The 19526-nt window shown below is 39.2% G+C and overlaps 1 long non-coding RNA gene across 1 annotated transcript in view; it reads right to left on the bottom strand.

Moving 5' to 3' along the window:
• The window catches only part of LOC142100130 (uncharacterized), a 43213-nt gene extending 33816 nt beyond the window's left edge, over positions 1–9397 (bottom strand). The window contains exons 1-2 of the long non-coding RNA XR_012678725.1: positions 9338–9397; positions 2056–2351 (exon numbers count right to left, since the gene is read on the bottom strand). This is a non-coding gene — a long non-coding RNA (uncharacterized LOC142100130). The remainder of the gene's footprint in view (positions 1–2055; positions 2352–9337) is intronic.
• Positions 9398–19526: the final 10129 nt, after the last annotated feature.

Here is a 19526-nt window from a genome sequence, read left to right as displayed (position 1 = left end):
TATAGACTGGGGTCTCGTAACAAAAAAGCTTATGCCCTGTCTAGGGTGTATGAAAAGCCTTCAGAACATACACAAAGGGACTTGCCTGTTCTACCACTAGAAAAGATTCTAGCTGTCATTTCTCCTCAGTCTCTAAAGAAAAGAATTGCCATGGCAGCCAAAAAGTTACGAAACATTCATAATCAGATCAGAATCCTGCACCCCGAATTACAAGAAGATCCTGATGGGTACGTGATGCAATCTCTTCAAGTTCTTGTACCAACCTCAGTTTTACAATTAGAAGTTCTAAAATTGTGTCATGATTCTAAGTTGGCAGGTCAGGTTTTTCATCAAACTCTGAATCTTGTCTCTAGATATTTTTGGTGGCCTGAAGTTTCTAAAGACATCAAGCTTCATGTTACGGTCTGAAAAATATGCGCCAGACACAAGACCATTTATTCACTGCCCACCATACTCACGGGCAAGGAGTTACCTCCATCACATAATTTCACTACCATCTTCGTTGTGGTTGACCGATTTACTAAATTAGCACATTTTGTTCCTCTCACCAAACTGCCATCTCGGTTCCACAAACATCTTGACTATTTCTCAAACACATTTTCAAATTACATGGTTGTCCTGATTCTATTGTGTCAGATAGAGGGACGCAGTTTACATCTCGTTTCTGGACAGCCTTCTGCAACTCAGTACACATTCATCTGCATTTGTCTTCAGGCTACCATGCACAAACCAATGTGCAAACAGAAAGAGTTAACCAGTGTCTAAAACAATACCTATGGCTTTTCACTAGTTTCCAACAGAATGACTGGGCTGAGCTCCTGTCAATTGCCTAATTCCCTTACAACAATGCACTTCATTTCTCAACTCTAACTAATTTCGCTAATTATGGATACCATCCGCAACTCCTTCCTAAAATAGACACTAGAGATGACGTTCACATGGTTAAAGACTTACATCAAAAGCTATGCAACTTATGGAAGCAATTATCAACCAACATTGCACAAGCGCAAAGAAAATGCAAGTACCATGCTGATCAACAGAGGCAACCTGCTCCGCTCCTCTTAGTAGGGTAAAAGGTTTTGGATCTCCACAAAGAATTTAAAATTAGGGCCATCACAGAAGTTGGTTGATCGGTACATTGGACTCTTTGTAATACTAGCAAAACCCTCACTTTCCATTGTTAAATTACAGTTACCTAGTACTATGCATAAAATTCATCCCATTTTCCACGTCACAGATTAAGCCAGCAAAATTTCCTCCGTCCAGAATATTCACTCCTCCACCTGTAAAAGTTCATGGACACAACAAATATATTGTAAAATAAATATCAGACACCAGTATTAGTCGAGGCCGTTTACAATTTATCATTAAATGGAAGGGTTATAGCCTAGAAGAATGCTCGTGGGAACCCGCAGAAAAAGTTCATGCCTCAATATTACTTAAGACATTCTTTCTTCAGCATCCAACCAATCCTGGAGCACCTGGAAGTTGCTCACAGAGGTGGGGCATACTGTCACCGCCGGCGGAGACTATAGCAGCGGCATGCCCGCCCTTGGCCCGAACATGCCGCTCCTTCCCTATTAGGGCAAGCCATTTCATACGGCTTTCCCCCGTTACAGGTCTTCAGCATTTGCCCTTCTTGCCCAAACTCTCCTCTATCAGAAGTCTGGTTTGGTTTTCTTTGTTGCTTAGCAACAATCCACAGCAGTTCTGAGCATGTGTAGAACTTTCTCATTTACACTGAAAGTTTCCTGCTGAGGTCATCAAGAAGCGCCTATTGTCACTATAAAAGGGACCCTCCGTCATATAGGCTTTGCTAGGTGATTGTGTTAACAGCCAGTCTAAGTACCTGACACTGACCTCTTGCTTTGGACCCTGCTTTAGACAAATTGGACCTGCGTTTTGCCTTAACCCTTTGGTATCCTGTTTGCTGACCTGCTTATTCCTTTGACCCCCTGCTTCCTATTTTGGCTATTACCGTGTACAGACCCGGCTAAGACAAGTAGACTTGCTTTTGTTTCATCCTCTGGAACTTGATTACTGCCATTTACTTACCATTTACTGATGTGCACACTGGTCATGCTGCTGTCTGTTTCCAGGGAATCTCTTAAATTGACCACCGCTACTCTGTACACACATATTGCATTGTGTAGCCTTGGAAATACAGTCTCCAGATATTAACCCCTTCAGGCTGTGACATTAAGCCTTCAGCCTTCCTTCACATCTGTTTTTGAGTCTGGAAACTGCCTTCTTCGGACCATCACCTCTACAGCCTCATAGATCACTTTCAGCTAAGCTTCATCAGGAACTAATTTCTGACCAGTCAACTTCCAGCCTTGGGGATCCGATCGCTAGAATTAGGTAATAGACATTATTATTTACACTGTTATCATGACAGTACTACCATGTTTACTTAATAACATAACTAAGAAAGGCACATTTATACATAGATAAAGCAGTTGAAGTAGGCAATGCACTGCATTTTATGCAAAATGTATTATGCTTCCTACACTGTTATTATATGTGTAAAGACTGTTACTGAAAATACCTATTGTTAATAAGAATACATATTATCTTAAATGAGACTTTCTGGAAATCCTTTCTTGATTATGACATGCATTATTTCCTGTATTATACTGTGGTAATCAGAGTAAATAGAGCAGACATTGAAATAGAATTATCTTTCTAAGAACTGGGTTTAAACTGGAACCTAACCTGTGTGAGTAATAATGAAGGTAGTTATTGAATGGTTATTACGCTACTAACATTAAAAGTATATTTGCCTTACCATCAGCCCCTCCTGATAACAGGGAGTAATAGCAGACTCTCAAAGAAAATTGCACCCTCTTCAGGAGCAGAAAAAGACACCCTTTTACAGTTTTATCTATAGATAATGAGATAATGTGTGTTTGTGGGTATAAAAGATGGAGTAGGTGAGAGATGGTGAATATTGATTGTCAGGTATGGTCAGTGTGATCGTAGAGAGGTAGCAGAGAGGAGGTGTGAGTTAGAAATTGAATAAAATAAATTAGGGTTATTAATAACTACAGATGCAAAAATTTGTCTGGGGAGAAGGAAATATGTTGTAGAGCAGTGGTTCTCAATCTATTTTAAGCACACAGAACCCTAGAGAAGCTGCAGAAATTACGGAGAAACCCCTACCTGTGCATATCCCATCCCCTCCAAAGGTGGGCTACAAATTTCTGGTACATTAAGTAAAAAATAAATATTTGAGTAGTAGGTAAAAAAAATACCAGAATTAATTTTTTGTCTTTTTATGTCCACTATGAGGCATTGTCATCTGCTACCGTTGAAAAGTCAAGAAATCAAAACTTAGCAAAGCGTAGAATTTTCTGCATTTGGTGATGAATTTTAAAGGATGGTACTAAGAATCCTCTGGAGTGAAGCAATGGTGGATTGTCTGCATGCTATCAGTGGAAGAATAGTTGGTGTGGAATGTGGCCACACAAATTTCAATTCATAGATACAATTATAGACCCAATACGTTTTTTTTATGCAGTTTTGTCTAGAGAAACCCCTGACATCCCTTGATGGAACCTTTTAGGTTCCTGAGGAACCCAGTTTGAGAAACACTGTGGGAATGTAATGTGTGTTTTGGTGGTGAAGGTATTGAGTGTGGTAGTGGATTAGTGTTAAATGAGGCATGGGTTTTATTTATCAGACACTATGTAAAATGTTGTGTTTTCTGAGGTGTGGTATGGTAGAAACGATCATGGAGAGATGTCAGTCAAAGTGTGTAAATTAATAAGAGGGTGTAGTAGTAAAGATTTAACTGGTATGTTATAAATAATTGCGAGAAGTTATGTAGTGGTATGTGTACACATTAGAGTAGGTGAAACAATGCAGGAATGTGCTAGGTTTAAATTTAGCAGTGTGTGTGCGCAATTATGATGACATAAGTAATAGCAAGACAAGATAATTAAGGATGAATGAGTGAATAAGATATTAGATTAAAAAGACAGAGATTAGAGAACAAATATAGAATAAAAATGTAGAATGTATAACTAAATATAATATTTAAAAATAGTTCCTTAGTGAGGGGTAGTAATAAAATAATGCTACAGGCCTTAAATGCAAGTAAATAAAATAGATACATATTAAATAATAAGCAGTAAAGTATGAAAATAAATAAACGTAGTCTTGAGGTACATGTGAGAGTGTCCAGCATCATAATTTCTAAAGATTTTTGTTAGAGGTTTTAAACCTCATATTCGCATTAATCGATTATATCCTGCACCCTCTGGCACCATCTTTTGATTTAATCCCATAAATGAAAATAAAGTATCTACTCTCTTCTTCTTCTTCTTCCACTCTCCACTCAACCCTCTCCCCTCACAAAATGATCACTGGCTCCTGTTCTCATCCCAGGCTTAACTAATATCTGCAATTTCTCTCTTTACACTAGTATGTTTTTATCATTATTCAAGCATGCAGTTATTACTGTTAGTAAGTAAAAAAAATCATTCAGACCCAAGCTCTCTCAGATTACCATCCCATCTCTCAATCTTCATGCATTCCCAAGCTTATTAAGAGGCTTGCCTACACTAGACTCACATGCTTCCTTCCCTTACATAGTGACGCTGAGGTGTTCAATGATTTGATCACTGCTAAATTTAAAGGACACTACTTGCTTCTAATTCTCCTGGACCCTTCTGCTACATTTGACACTGTTAACCAATCACTTTTCGTAAAAACGCTTCATTCCCAAGGACTTCAGTACACTGTCCAATCCTGGTTCTCGTCTTACTTTAAAAAAATCCTTGAGTGTTCAATTCTAGGTACCCATCTACTCTCTGTTCCCTCTATTGGTTGGAGTATCATAAGGAATGGTCCTAGCTTCTTTTCTATATATATTTTACTTATTTTGGAAAAGGAATATGCTCCTTCTGATTTCAGTATTGCCTCTATGCAGATGACATCCAAATGCATCTATCCTCTCCAGTGTAAAGAAATGTGGCGATCGGTGCTGCACATCGGGCCGGTTGAGTAGCAACAGCAGCTGGCGTCCTCTTCCTGTCAGGTGGCAGCAGGCCGTGCCTTGACCTAATCTGGATGCCATGTAAACGGCAACTAGCATCCTCTCTCTGCAATTTGCTGGCTTCTAGCTAGTTGCTAGGAAATAATTTGTGTTGCTACACTTGTGCAGCAAATCACCTGTTTGACTCTCATTGGTTCCTCTGGCTTTATAAACCCCTTCCTGTTTTTGCACCAGTGGTGCTTGACCTAGTGTGCTATTGTATCCTGACTGTTATTGAAATTTGCTGCCCTCCCCTATTTCTGACCTTGGCTTGTTAAACAGATCTGCACTTATCTTAGAAACATAGAAACAAAGAATTTGACTGCAGATAAAAACCACTTGGCTTATCTAGTCTGACCATTTTTTAACCTATGGTAACTTATGATACAATTTAATTATTCTTCATCATCATCATCATCATTTATTTATATTGGGAAATTAAATTGGGAACAAACATTAATAAAACAATACTGGGTAATACATACAGACAGAGAGGTAAGAGAACCCTGCTCGCAAGCTTATAATCTATGGGATATAATTCTTATATGTCTATCCAAGCATGTTTAAATAGTTCTACAGTATTAGCCTCTAACACCTCTGAATCTATTCAATGATCTGTTCTCTGCCTGCCCTGAACTGGCCTGTTAAACGGAATCACATTAACCTCTGTCTATCCTGACCTTGGCTTGTTAAACCGATCTTAACTTATCTCTGCCAGCCCTGACTTTGGCCTATTGGTACAAATAAAAGAAAAATCTTGTCCGGCACTCAGAAACAAACATTTGCAATTGCACGTTGGACTTATTTGTCCTTGGCTGCCGTCTCAAATGATTTTATTCACTTGTACACATTTCATTCATTTAAAGAAGCGTGCCTTTTTCTCTTTCACTACTTTCTAGTTTGTTTTTTGGGAGTTGACCACTCCCTCCAGGTGCTGCAGGCTTTATAAAATGGAGGTTCTGGGGAAGGTTCTATATGAGACAACCTAAATATAAATTTGTATCACTAGCTTAGGGACGCACCTACAGGAGATGCCTTGATGCTGGCAGGTGAGCTTAACCCCAATATAGCTATATTGTGCACAAAATTCTCCTTTATGTATACGCTGACACAGTGATTTTTTTATATTGTTTGTTTCTGAGTGCCGGACAACATTTTTCTTTTATTTACACTTGCACATTATTTGTCCTTTGCTGCCGTCTCAAATTATTCTATTCACTTATACACATTTAAAGCCTTCCAGTCTCATGCCTAAACTCCCACCGGTCGGCTACCTCTCTTTCTCATCCCTTCTTCCCTTCTCCCCCTTCGTCGACTCCGTCTCCGTTTCTCCCGTCTCTCCGTCTCATCCATGTGTCTGTCTGTCTTCCCCTCCCTTTAGTTTGTACGCTCCTTTAAGCAGGGCTCTCCTACCTCCTGTTTCCATCACTTTTAACTGCGCTCTCCAGCTACTCAGCTCACCTCCTCTCGGTCCCTCTGCCCTCTGTCTCCTCTCGCTTCTCTCCGCTCCCCTCAGTGACTCTCAACCTGTCATTCGTGCCCACCCTCTTGGGCCATAGTTACCTGCCTATACTCACTTTTCCCCTCCCTCCCTCTCTTTCATGCTGTGCCTGAGCACTCAGAGTTATAGTGCTTACTGTTACTTGTACTTTGCTGTTTCACCTTGTACTGTGCCATTGTTTGTCCTTGTACAGCGCTATGGATACTTTGTGGCACCCTATAAATAAAAATTAATAATAATAATAATAATAATTTTATTAATTTAAAAAAGCACACCTTTTAATCTTTCCCTTTAACCTATTGGTATGTTTGTTAAAACCCAATTGTGTTTTATTACTTTGCCTGTTCCGAATTGTAAATTGCTGTGGACTATGATGGCATTATATAAATAAATTGTAATAATAAAATAAATAAAAGTTCATGTGAAAATGTCAAGACCACTGTCACTATATGCTGCTTTGTGATACTGTACAGAATAGTGATTCTTAAATAAAATGTGTGTACCAGACCTTGAATGTTCTTAGCTAACTACTTACTTGCAATTGTAAGACCAATGACAACTGCTTCAATTAGAAGGAGCGCTATGTGGAGTGGAGCGCTAGGTGGAGTGGAAATTAAAAATTCTTAGTTAATATTTTACAGAGGAAACTCCTAGCACATTCTATAAACATTCCATGGTGAAAGGTTATCCTATGTCAAAATGATACTTAATTCCAATATAACAATGGTGTTGAGAAGAGATTGTTCCACTATGAATCATGCACAGACCTACTGTAATTGAGACCAATTGAGCCTGAATTGCTAGTAACAAAGTTCTTGCTCTTCACTGCATTTGTCGTCTGGCAGAAAGCAGGTAATTTAGTTGCCAAAACTCAATATGTTCTCAGAAGCTAACAAAAGGGTGATTGCTTTATCACAACTGACAAGCTGATGTCAATTAATATCAGGGCCTGATTAAGAGTTCTGGTCCCCTAGGCTAACACACCTATAGCACCCCTCCCTGCCTTTCACTCCCCTTCCTATTGTATAGCCATACAGGAATACTCCTGAATATGAATATTCAGGTGTATTCTCTATCATTCAAATGTAGACAGATTGTGCAGCTGTCTATTACATGTTCTTCCTATTCTTTCTTGCTTGTTCTTGCAGCTTTGTTGTCTTCTATGAAAGTTGGGTTCTGTTTTAATTTTAAAATATTAAAATATTTTATTATAATGCGAAATGTTTACAACCCCTGAATGTTTAGGATCTTTAGTTCAAACACAGCACTCCATTATGGCCAGATAAAACTACCCCATAGCACAGGCATATATAGGTAGCATGAACATTTATAATCAAATACAAACCTTTACCAGCCCCATTTGACTAGAATTTGGCATTCTAGTGACCTCAGACACCACAGAGAGCATTATTGCAACCTCAACACAATACAGAGATCATGTACCCTACAAAGATGCCCTGTTTTTAAAATACCTCCTCAGCCTTTTCATTTCCAATTTCAGTGATTTTCATTGCCCCCCTCCCTGCTGCCATTTTCATTACTCCCACTACTGCCATTTTCATTACCCCCCCCCCCCCTTGCAGTCATTTTCATTACTGCCCCCTCGCAGCCGTTTCCATTACCCCCCTGCAGCCATATTAAATGACCTCCAGCCATTTTCAGTACCTTCCCCCCTGTAGCGGGCATCATTTGAACTTTTTCAGTATCCGAAAATGTCCACATATTTATCCCACGTTGGATGTGGCCATAATCAGAACTTGCTCATTACTTTCAATTAGACACCTTTGCTTAAACTAAACGCATGTTATATAGGGAGCACATTAACAAGAGCACATAAACTAAAACAAATATATTTAAATGTAAAATTATGATGCTTGAAATAAAGGCAGTCTTTAGTGCACTATATAAATTACAGCAAAACAAGAACTATTTTGAGAGAAAAAAGTAAAACATGATAGGTTCAAATTCATTCAGCAGGTGGTAACATGTAATAGTCATATTTTCAAGTGATTTAAATCATCAATACCAACATTCTAAAAAGTGTAGTGGAATAAATAACTAAATTAATTAATAAAGAAAATGCAAACAGAATGTTCAAAATTCACAAAAGTTACCATCCAATTGTTTACAATCAAATATCGATCCCTACTATGTAGATCCATCACCTGTACTTTTTAGAATTATAGCAGTGAAAATTAGCTGTAGTTATTTAAAAACATTATGTTGTAAGCAATTATAGTCACACGTCGTTCTCAGAGGACACCGTCATTCCCGTCAGTATTTTCTGATAAGCTTAGACAACTTCTACTACGGGCTTAACACATTCCATCTTTACTTGTATATGTGGATTTAATATTGTTAAAAAAATATGTCATGACGTCATACAATCTATGCACTACCATACAAGTCTATGGTAGTTCTCAATGAAGCTTAGGACCACAAAAAGATTTATACATGTAAATTGTGACCTTCCATTGCTATGCATAATTCTTTTACTTGAATGTTACCCGCCCTTCCCATTTCTTATTCCCTTAATCCCACATAAGTGCCCAGAAATATGTGACCGAATGAGTGAACCTTTTCTATTCACAGGAGGGACTGAATATTAATTTCCCAGTTTTGCTCCAGATCATTGAAATTCCTGTTGTGTTTGCAGAGTCAGGGTGGGGAGGAGGCGAGAAGGTCACAATCTTAGTTGCTACAATACCTGACATTGTTACAGATGCCAAGACTACGCCTTAGGGTGAGGCCACAGAGAAACAGGTGAGCGATAAACACTAAGGAACAAAGTTACATACCATTGCTGTCAGCTTAAGAGACTACATCAGACAGAGAGCAGTGAAATCCATGTGAGAAATTCATTACATGGGCAGGTCCGGCAGGGTGATAATGAGATGTAGTGTGTGGCAAAGATGTACTAAAAGTTTATTGGCTGTGCTTGTTGCCTTCCACATGGTGTTTATACCACTGTGATTACATTTAACTTAATATAACTCACATGTACTGTAATTTTGTTTCCTCAAAATGTTATAGTTATTTTATTCTATTATATAGCAATAACATATTATACAGCGCTGTAAAGAGTATGCATTGATTCACATTGATCTCCTTGCCCAAATGACACTTGCAAAGCACACAAACATACACACATCAAGGCCAATTTTAAAAAAAGCTAATTGACCTGGCAATATGTTTTTAAAATCTGGGAGGAACCTGGAGCCCCCAACAAAGTAGGTTGGCTGAAATTTATCCATGGTGAATTACCGTAGTGCCTTTACACCAAAACCAGGGTAAACAGAATCACAGCCCGTCACCATTGCTTTAAAAACCTATTGCAAATGCTATCCTAAAATCCTTGTGTTTCTGTATGTATTGCAGCCACTATTGTCAGTCACGTCAATATATAGTTAAGGCCTTCTCCTATCCTCCATATTAGGCGCACCTCTGCCCAAACCTTTCACACTATTGCTAATGTCTTAAACTAACCTTCAATCAAAATCTCGAAACCTCTGTTCTTTAAGTGCACCAGTCTGGTCTATACAGATGCGCATATCTGAAATGGATCCTGCTTGATAAAACAGCCACCTTCTTCAACAATGAATCTTCCTACTGCAGCATTAACTTTATTAAGCTCCTCTTCTATAGCCAGCTTGCCCAGTAGGTCATGCCAATTTTTCCTGGGCCCTTTACCAGCCCAGAGTATCTTGTTAATAGGCCATTCCTTCTTGATTGCTGCAATTTCTGCTTTTATGCTTAGAATTAAATCTACTGACTGTTTTGAGGGTTGAATGTAAAACCACCAGTGATATGTGGCGGTTTAAGAATATCTAAACCAGTGTCTGTTTAATCAAAATCACCACAAACCACCACAAAATCACCAGAAAACAAGACAACTTATTTTAATACCAAACTCTGATAGGCTAGTAAGTTCAAACATACTGTTTGAGCAATCTTGTCATTCATAACATAAGAGTGGGCAACACACTTACTATTTCATGATGGGTGCACGATTTATTTTGCACACATTTTGTAGTGCCACATAATAAGTCTTGCCTTATCATAGTTATTGCAATTAATTATTTTATTGCCCCTTATATAAAAATAAATTCATATTGCCCATAATATAAAAACAATAATATTGTCCCTTAATATAATGAAAACTAAAAATTGCCCTATAATCATTCAATAATGATTTCCACAATAGTTCATAAGTCAATGCTGCCTCCTCTTATGTTATAAATGGCAAGATAGTTCAAACAGCATGCCGTTTGAGCAATTTTGTCTCTCTCAACCATCTTTTTCATTCTTTTCTGTTTTGCACTGTTTGTGAAACCGCCACTTCATACATTTGACCTTTTGTATGTTGTTAAGGTTAAAAATCGGGATGGAGATGCTGAACACTTTGCTGGATGAAATAGCTGTTTTAGGGTAATTCGTCAGCGGTATTGACTTTAATATATCATGTGGTTTTAAACACGCCCATAAAAATGCCTCATATCAGCATTTAACAAAACTGCCAATTGGTACATTTAGCCCATGGCATATTTTGGAATATGTTTTATCTCTGCATGTATTTTGAGTACATTGTATGCCCCATTACATATGTATGTACTGCTTTCCCCACTGCCTGGCGCTGTGGAGTAATGTGGCACCTGTCAAATCAACAACAATAATAGTAAACAAAGTGTGACCTAGCCAAGAAAAAAGAATGGAAGAGGTGATTCAGAACAGGTAACATCTCCCAATAAAACCCTAGGACTAACGGTCAAATTAGGGACGTTAAGAAGGAAAATCCCTACTTGCCCACACTGTCAGCGTTGACATTTTTCACTATGGATTAGCCCCCCTAAAAAGCACAATCTTGTATATATGTGCCTATTGCCCCCACTACTGTCATTGGTTGCTTAAGTTATGGGCCTCCTATCCTCATTAGGTTCACTTTTCTTCAACCCTGCAAACTCTTTACTTTCATCCTCTAGCCTTTTCAATTTGCTAGAGAAAGATATCCTTGCTAATACTGTGCCTGTTGCTGCCCTTAACCTCCCATTCTTGTGCATATACCATATATTAGATTGTATACGTTGCTATTGTCCCTTACCCATATTATCACCTATTCTCTTTAATTCCTCCAAATCCTTCCATGCTGCCCTATAACTTCTCAAAGACATTAGCACCAGTGATCTCTTTGCTAATTCCACTACCACAGCTTGATAATCTGCCAAATATGAGAAGGACATTTTATACCTATGCAGAGTCTATAAAATCCCTTAAACATAATGTGTGAATGTACAACTGCAATTCTGTTTTCCAGGCACGGAACATGTTTAAATTTAAAACAAACTTTATGACATAGACATCTGAGATGTCTAATCAGCCATCCTGCTGGAGCTGATGATGCACATTGATTGTAAATTGCTTGCACCTCCCCTAAGTTATCACACCAGAAAACAATTTCCCATTTTTAAGCCTCCTGATCCATACATTTAATGCCACAATAATTGGATATAATTTTAACATTAGCAAGGTACTTGTAAACCCTTGATTCACCCATCAGCCCCCAGCATTTTTCTGGTCTCCTTTCAAATCTCTTTAATTCCCCAAGACCCACCCTTTAATACCCCTATCTACAAAGAGATAGACAGAGTAGATAGATTAGATATTAGACTAATTATTAAAATACAAGCTGTAGTTACTACTTATGTTACAAAACAACACACACCAGGGGGTAAATGTATGAAAGTCCGTTTTTTTCAACTCGTCGGAAATCGGCGAGTTGAAAAAAGCGGCGATGGCTTTTAAAGGCAAACTTGCCTTTACAAGCCATCGCCGCTTTAAATTTTAGCTGCAAAGTCGCCGATTTCCGGTGAGTTGAAAAAAACGGAGCATAATACTTTTACCCCCAGATAGATGACAACTAATTTTGTTGAAGGTGTACATAAAACTTGCAATGGAGCAGACGGTTGGAACCCCAAAAGTAGTATAAGGAAGGATTCTACAGGCCCGGTGGTATGGTAGAGAGGCGAAGGTCTCCCCAGTAGTGTTGAAATAAAACAAGGAACACAGGGCTAAAACTGTATGAACTTGTGGGTTTATTCTCTTTGCTTGTGGCATAAGGCTTTACCACAGCAGCAGATCAGTAGCGGTAGTGTAGAGAAGTAATAGCACAATACCATCAACATGCAATGTTATGCAAAATGTCACAAAATAAATCACATTTTAAGAATCTTGGTTCAACAGTATGCAGACATAAATCACAATCTTTTTAGTGCAATTATACCGATTATACTTATCAGGCAAAAGTCAGCAGATATGCCACAAGGATTAATCCAGCTTGTTCAGGTTAGATGCCTTCTGGGTTGACTGCAAACATCCCTCAGGACAACAATTCAGCCATATATTCAGTGGCTCTTTATGGGAAGATGCTTCATTAGTTCATCCAGCAGCCACATACATCACTTCTCTCTCTAGCCAGTCCGTTTTTGACTTCTCCCCTTTTTCCAAAGAATCTTCCTGTAGCTTTCTAGTATATTCTTGGGCTCTAGTCTGTCCACCCAAAAAGGGCTGACACAATATGCATTTAACTTCCCAGAGACACTCTGGGGTACTATAGTTCAATGAGTGCATACAGTAGTATACCTTTGATTTGCAGGGTATTACAAACTGTGTTTACACTTAATTAACAAGAGTAGAATAAATATTATTTCTATTTTGATTAAATGAAAGGATTTAGAACTGTCAAGTTAGCTATTGATATCTGCACTAAGTTTCAAAGGCCAACGTTACATATTAAGATGCGTATTTAAATCTCAGCAAATAAATATATCAATGGTGCACTGAACTGTAGCAAATTATAAAAATAAAACTTGTAAACCAAACAAATGGGTAATGATCCAAATGGGCATATTTTTTTGAAAACAAGAGAGGTATCAAAGTCCAGAAATTAAATTTGCAATGATTCACCCGCAAGTGGGAAACAAAATCACTCTGAATTTCACAAATCATGGTTCCTTCCAGAGACTTATGAAGGCATTCTGGTTTGCTGGTTCGAAAGAGTGAATCACGATTCTCTGCGTCCACTTCTCACAATCCAACAATTTTTGCAGACTATAAATGACTGTGTGCCTTTCCATAAAGCACGGAAAGCCCATAAAAATGAGGACTTTCCACTGCTGTATTTTAATAATGTCACTTTGCAAGATTAAATGTCATTTTTGCATGGGTCCATAAAATTAGTCTCAGTCTATAATTAGTAAGAAATGCCCTCACCTCATTCAACTCCTCCCCTCAGTCATTGCAAACTCCACCTCTGGTCCTGCAAGCCCATGAACTTTGGTACAAAACCAGAGGCACCAGTGTAAATCAGTGTCACCAAAGATAATTTTGCGTTGTGCCTTGCCAGTTATCCATGACCTATATTACCTTGTCAATATATCACAAGAGAGTTCTGCTGGTACGTTACACAAATACATACAAAAATGTGTATTTGCTATTTAAAATCCTATGGAATCTATCATAGAACTTTATGGTTTGTCCTTGTGAATCTCGCCTGGTGGGGGAGAGACTATTTAGGGGTTATTCAGGGGTTAGTGGTTATCCAGTGTTAGATAATTTCTTCATTTTGGTGTGAAACTGACTGATCTGGTGCTTTGGTTTATAACCAAGAGCAGTACAGAGTACAAATTCAGACGATACACTAGAACAGGCCTGTCCAACCTGCGGCCCTCCAGATGTTGTGAAACTACAAGTCCCAGCATGCCCTTTGAGCTATCAACTGGTTGTCTATTGGCAAAGCATGCTGGGACTTGTAGTTTCACAACACCTGGAGGGCCGCAGGTTGGACAGGCCTGCACTAGAACATGGGCAGAAAAGTGTTTTTTTAAAAAGCAAATATGGATAATTGATCGTTGGTTGCATAGATATTTTGGATTATTAAAGTATTAAATCTTTCCCTGGAAGGGTATTTGTTGAGAATTTGATAATATCGTTATAATGTTCATTACCTTTGACACTGATGATCTTTTATTCTGAATGCTCAAACTACTCCCCTATGAAGAATGGGAGGGACTTCCTCTTGACTCCCAGGAAAATAACCCTTTCCTCAGATGTGGCAGTTTCTCACCCTGTTACAGTATCACACTTCCCAAGATATACCCAGACAAACTCTGGGCAAAATGAGCACAGACCCCAATCCGCACAAACATCCCCCAAATCATTAAACACGTCCTAAGCCACCCAATGCTACCCTTTTGCTAATGGATACCACACACTTTCCATAAGCCCCATGCTTTTCCGGGCTGTCTCGCAAAATGGACATTTCATCATCATCATCATCATCATCATTTATTTATATAGTGGCAGCAAATTCCGTAGCGCTTTACAATTGGGAACAAACATTAATAAAACAATACTGGGTAATTCAGACAGACAAAGAGATGAGAGGGCCCTGCTCTCAAGCTTACAATCTATAGGACAATGGGAGTTTGATACACAAGGGCACGTGCTACATCATATTACACATTGGACCAGCTACAATGCAAAGGTAAAAAGTATTGAGTGGGCTGTGTGGTCATTCACACAGCAATGTTGGTCAGAGGGTTGTTATCTTGTGTTAGCTGTGTAGAGGGTGATAATTGGGTAACCAAGGGAGATTAAGATGCTGGGATGAGGAATATCATAAGCTTGTCTGAAGAGGTGGGTTTTTAGAGAACGCGTGAAGGTTTGAAGACTAGAATAAAGTCTTACTCTGCAAGGGAGGGAATTCCACAAAGTGGGTGCAGCAAGAAAAAGGTCCTGCAACTGGGAATGGGAGGATGTGATGAGAGTGGAAGAATGACATAGATCTTGTGCAGAACGGAGGAGTCGAGTTGGGAGATATTTTGAGACAATTGTGTCGGTGCATTTTTATTGACGACCTTTCATGTTAGTAGAAGAATTTTATATAGGATTCATTGAAAAACAGGCAACAAATGTAGAGACTGACAGAGTGGCTCAGCAGAGGAAGAATGGATTGCAAAGAAAAATCTAGCCTCTGCGTGTAAAATAGATTGTAGAGGTTCAAATCTGATTTTGGGAAAACCAGTAAGGAGGGATTTGCAATAGTCGATACAGGAATTAAGGTTTTTGGACTGTCTTGTGTGAGATATGTGCGTATTCTGAAAATATTATTTAGATGTATGTAGCATGATTTAGATATAGAGTTGATGTGAGGAACAAATGATAGTTGTGAATCAAGGATTACACCTAGGCAGACATTTGGGAAGCATGATTTTATATTTGTGCATGTACACCTAGTGGCTCTAATAACAAGTGCTGGAAAAATGGTTATAGGCTAAGATCGCTATGAATTGTCGGTATATTTATATACCTATAGTAGAGAGCATCAGGTTTTGCCTTTGTACAGGGTTTCCTAAATCCAGTCCTCAGTGAGACCTAACATGTTTTCAAGGTCGAAATTGAAAGATATATGGAAAACATGCACTGTTGTGGTTACCTGAAGACTGGATTTGGTAAACCCTACCCTAGTACAATCCGGGCAGTGTGAGATGGTGTTAATACAAAATATAGAAAACAATTGTATTTTGCAGCGATCGGTGTCTTGTAGTAGGGATATGTAATGTGTAACAAAAAAAGAGAAAAGATACGAGTAGGTAATAATGCAGTACTCTTTACGTAGCTATTATGTAATCTTGACTACTAGCATACCCCCAATTGTTCCAATGACAGCAGGACAATTCCAATTTGAGGGTACAGTCCCACTGTCCCACAGTCCGAACGCTTGTCTTGACTAGCGGGAAGTTGGTGTTACATCGCCTTCACCATAGTGAGAGGGTGCCGCTGAGGTGTGCAATAATTCATTGGTGTTTGGTGGGAAGGGGTGTGGGGTGGCCTAGCACTTCAGAAGTATTATACACACCCCTGGAGCACGTGACCACCCTTTTCAGGATGTGTTGTGTCTCTTGGTAGGTATGTATTAATTGTTACAGTCAAGAGCATCAACAGAGGTTTTCACAATCCGGTCAGATTATAAGATAAGACACTTTTCGATGTCTGCTGATTGGTTCTTTTCATGCACTGTGGTTGACCTGATTCTCCAGTAAATAATATTTAGTGAATTAGGAATGATTTGCAAAATAATTTAGCAGCTGTAGAGCTCTGAAATAAAGAATAAACTTCAGATTCTACCTAATCTTATTTCCTATCACTATTGAATACTATTAATGGATATGAGTGTGTAAACTTGGTGCACATTCATCTTAACCACCCCTTTTCTGTTCTAAAGTGAAAGTAAAGACAAACTAATGAAATATATTAACAAACATTTTTAGAAAATGTTTTATTTCTGCCTTTGCTTGATAAATTAAATTTGTGTTAGTGTAGTATTGAAAAGTTACAACTTTTTTCTTAGCCAGTAAAACAAATATGCCCCTATGATGTGTCATACTGTATCTGTTTGTGTGTCATGTATATAGTATGTCACATTAATTCTCCTGTTTCATGGGAAGTTCTTTACTTAATGCTATTTAGACAAGGTGACACACACTAGTTGTATGTAATCTTCCATAACAACAATTAGTGTATCAGCTCATAAGAATGTATTTGTAACCTCTGTTGCCACATTTCTTTAATGACAATTCTAAATGATTCTTTGTTATAGACCAAACAGTAAACTTAATGGAACCAGGCCCGGCGCTCCAATTAGGCAAGGTTAGGCACTTGCCTAGGGCGCCGGGCTCTGGAGGGCGCCTGGAGGGCGCCACAGAACTGGAAATTAATTTTAAAACTGTGCGGCGACCGCTGACCATACCTGTCACGGCCGCCGCACAGCATTCAGATGCACGGGGAGGGGGGGAAGAGGCTATTGCTCACCACCGCCGCCTCTCTGCTCCGTCTCCTCCCCTCCACTCACTAGTGTCAGTGAGTGGAGGGGAGGAGACGGAGCAGAGAGGCGGCGGTGGTGAGACAAGGTAAGAAAAGACGGGGTGAGGGGGAGGAGGGAGGAGGGAGGAGGGCGCCGATTTTTGCGGGGGGGGGAGAGGGCGCCGATTTTGCCTAGGGCGCCATGGACCCTAGCACCGGCCCTGAATGGAACAAGGATTAGCATAAAAATTGGTTGCAACTACTGCCCATTCTTCCTGAAACTCGAGTGCCTAAGAGTAGAGATGCTCACTGACCCCCGTGAAGTGGTTTTGGCTTTGGTTTTGCATCTGGATTAGCTTCGTTTTTTGGTTTTGGTAAAACCATCCTTGTGTGTTTTGGTTTTGGTTTTGGATCTGTATTTTTTTAGACAAATTGCTAAAATCACATAATTTTGCTCTTTTTTTGATCCTACATTATTATTAGCCTCACTAACACTAATTTAAAGTCATTTGCAGTCATGTTTTGACCACCTCATAGGTCACAATATTATTTTCATACACTTTCAAACAAAGATTGCAGCAGTTCTTGCCGGTGATAATAAAAAAAAGGCCATTGTCATGCCTGGGCATAAGACCAAAAATCCACCTCTTATGTGTGGAATTATTTTTACACAAATCCTGACAACAGTTGTCTAGCCATTTGTAGCGTTTTTAAAGCCACACTCAGTAGAGGTAGGGACCTTAACCATCTAGGATCCTCATCCATGTTACGGCATTTGAAGCGAGTTCATGGAAAGCTGTTGGGAAAATCAGAAACTTATGTTAAAAAAATAACAACAAGCAGTCCAGCTTCATCTACCTCCCTTCTCTCATCTAGATCCCCCAGTACCTGCAATCTACACCCCCAACACCTCCATCATCAATATCCTCACAAGTGATGGGAGTTAGTCCTGCATCCAAGTTGCTAAGGCTAGATGACTCATTCACTAACCATGATTCCTATGAAGAATTATTGAGCGTTAGTCCCACTGCTGCTGCTGCTGGGGGTGGTTCTTCAACCCAGAAGAATACTACTAGTAGTTTACAACAACTGACTGTTAAAAAAATCCTTTGCGAGAGGGAAAAAGTATGAAAACTGTCACCCAGTCACAAAGCGGATCACAGACGCCATGGGGACTATGCCAGTATTAGATCAGCGTCCAATGTCCACTAATAATGCAGCTGGTTTTAGACAGTTACTTGAGATCTTCTGTCCCTATTACCAAATTCCATCACCACACCATTTTACTACAAAAGCTATTCCTCACCTCTACCAGAAGGTTCATAAAAATGTAATTATTGGGATACAAAATGCCATTCTACCCACTGTACACTTAACCACTGATATGGGAACAAGCAGAACTGGGCAAACTAAAGATTATATGACTGTGACAGCCCACTGAGTTGGTGATTCGCCTTCACCAGCAGGAACAGCAGCAGCTGTTCCCAAGTACGTCACATTTTTCAGAAGTAGGCTACTCTGTGTATCACTAAGAGGCATACAGCTGACAATCTGTTACAAAAAGTAAGGAATGTCATTGCAACATGGCTAAACCTGCTTGGACTCTCCTGAGAATATGTGATTTCTGATAACGCCACCAATATTGTTAGAGCATTACAGCGGGGGAGAATTCCATCACATTTTCTGTTATGCTCACACAATCAACATGGTGTTACAGAACTTTTAAAAAATGACAATGACATGCAAGAGATGCTGTGTGTGTCCCGAAAAATTTAGGGTCATTTTCGGGATTCTGGCAACTGCTTCCTGGAAAAAAATTAGCTTTCCCAAGACACACAGTGGAGATGCAGATGAGTCAGCACAAAATTTTGACATTTCCTCTGCTCTAAACTAATTGCCCAAAAATTGTGTCAGCACTGCCATAAAATGAACTACAAATTCCACGAGGAAGGCCATTATCAGCAATTACATCAAAGTACACAGACTTCTGTGATGGTGGATTCCAGTGGGGAGGAATTTGTATTGTTTGAGGAAGATGTACACATTGATGAGGGTGAATATGATGACAGTGTAGAATGCAGGTGCTGAAATCTAGCTAAGAGAAGGGATCTACTTGATGCAGGTATGCCT

The sequence above is a fragment of the Mixophyes fleayi genome, chromosome 8, assembly GCF_038048845.1.
Source record: "Mixophyes fleayi isolate aMixFle1 chromosome 8, aMixFle1.hap1, whole genome shotgun sequence".
Taxonomy (NCBI): domain Eukaryota; kingdom Metazoa; phylum Chordata; class Amphibia; order Anura; family Limnodynastidae; genus Mixophyes; species Mixophyes fleayi.
This window is presented reverse-complemented; position numbering and strand designations above follow the sequence as displayed.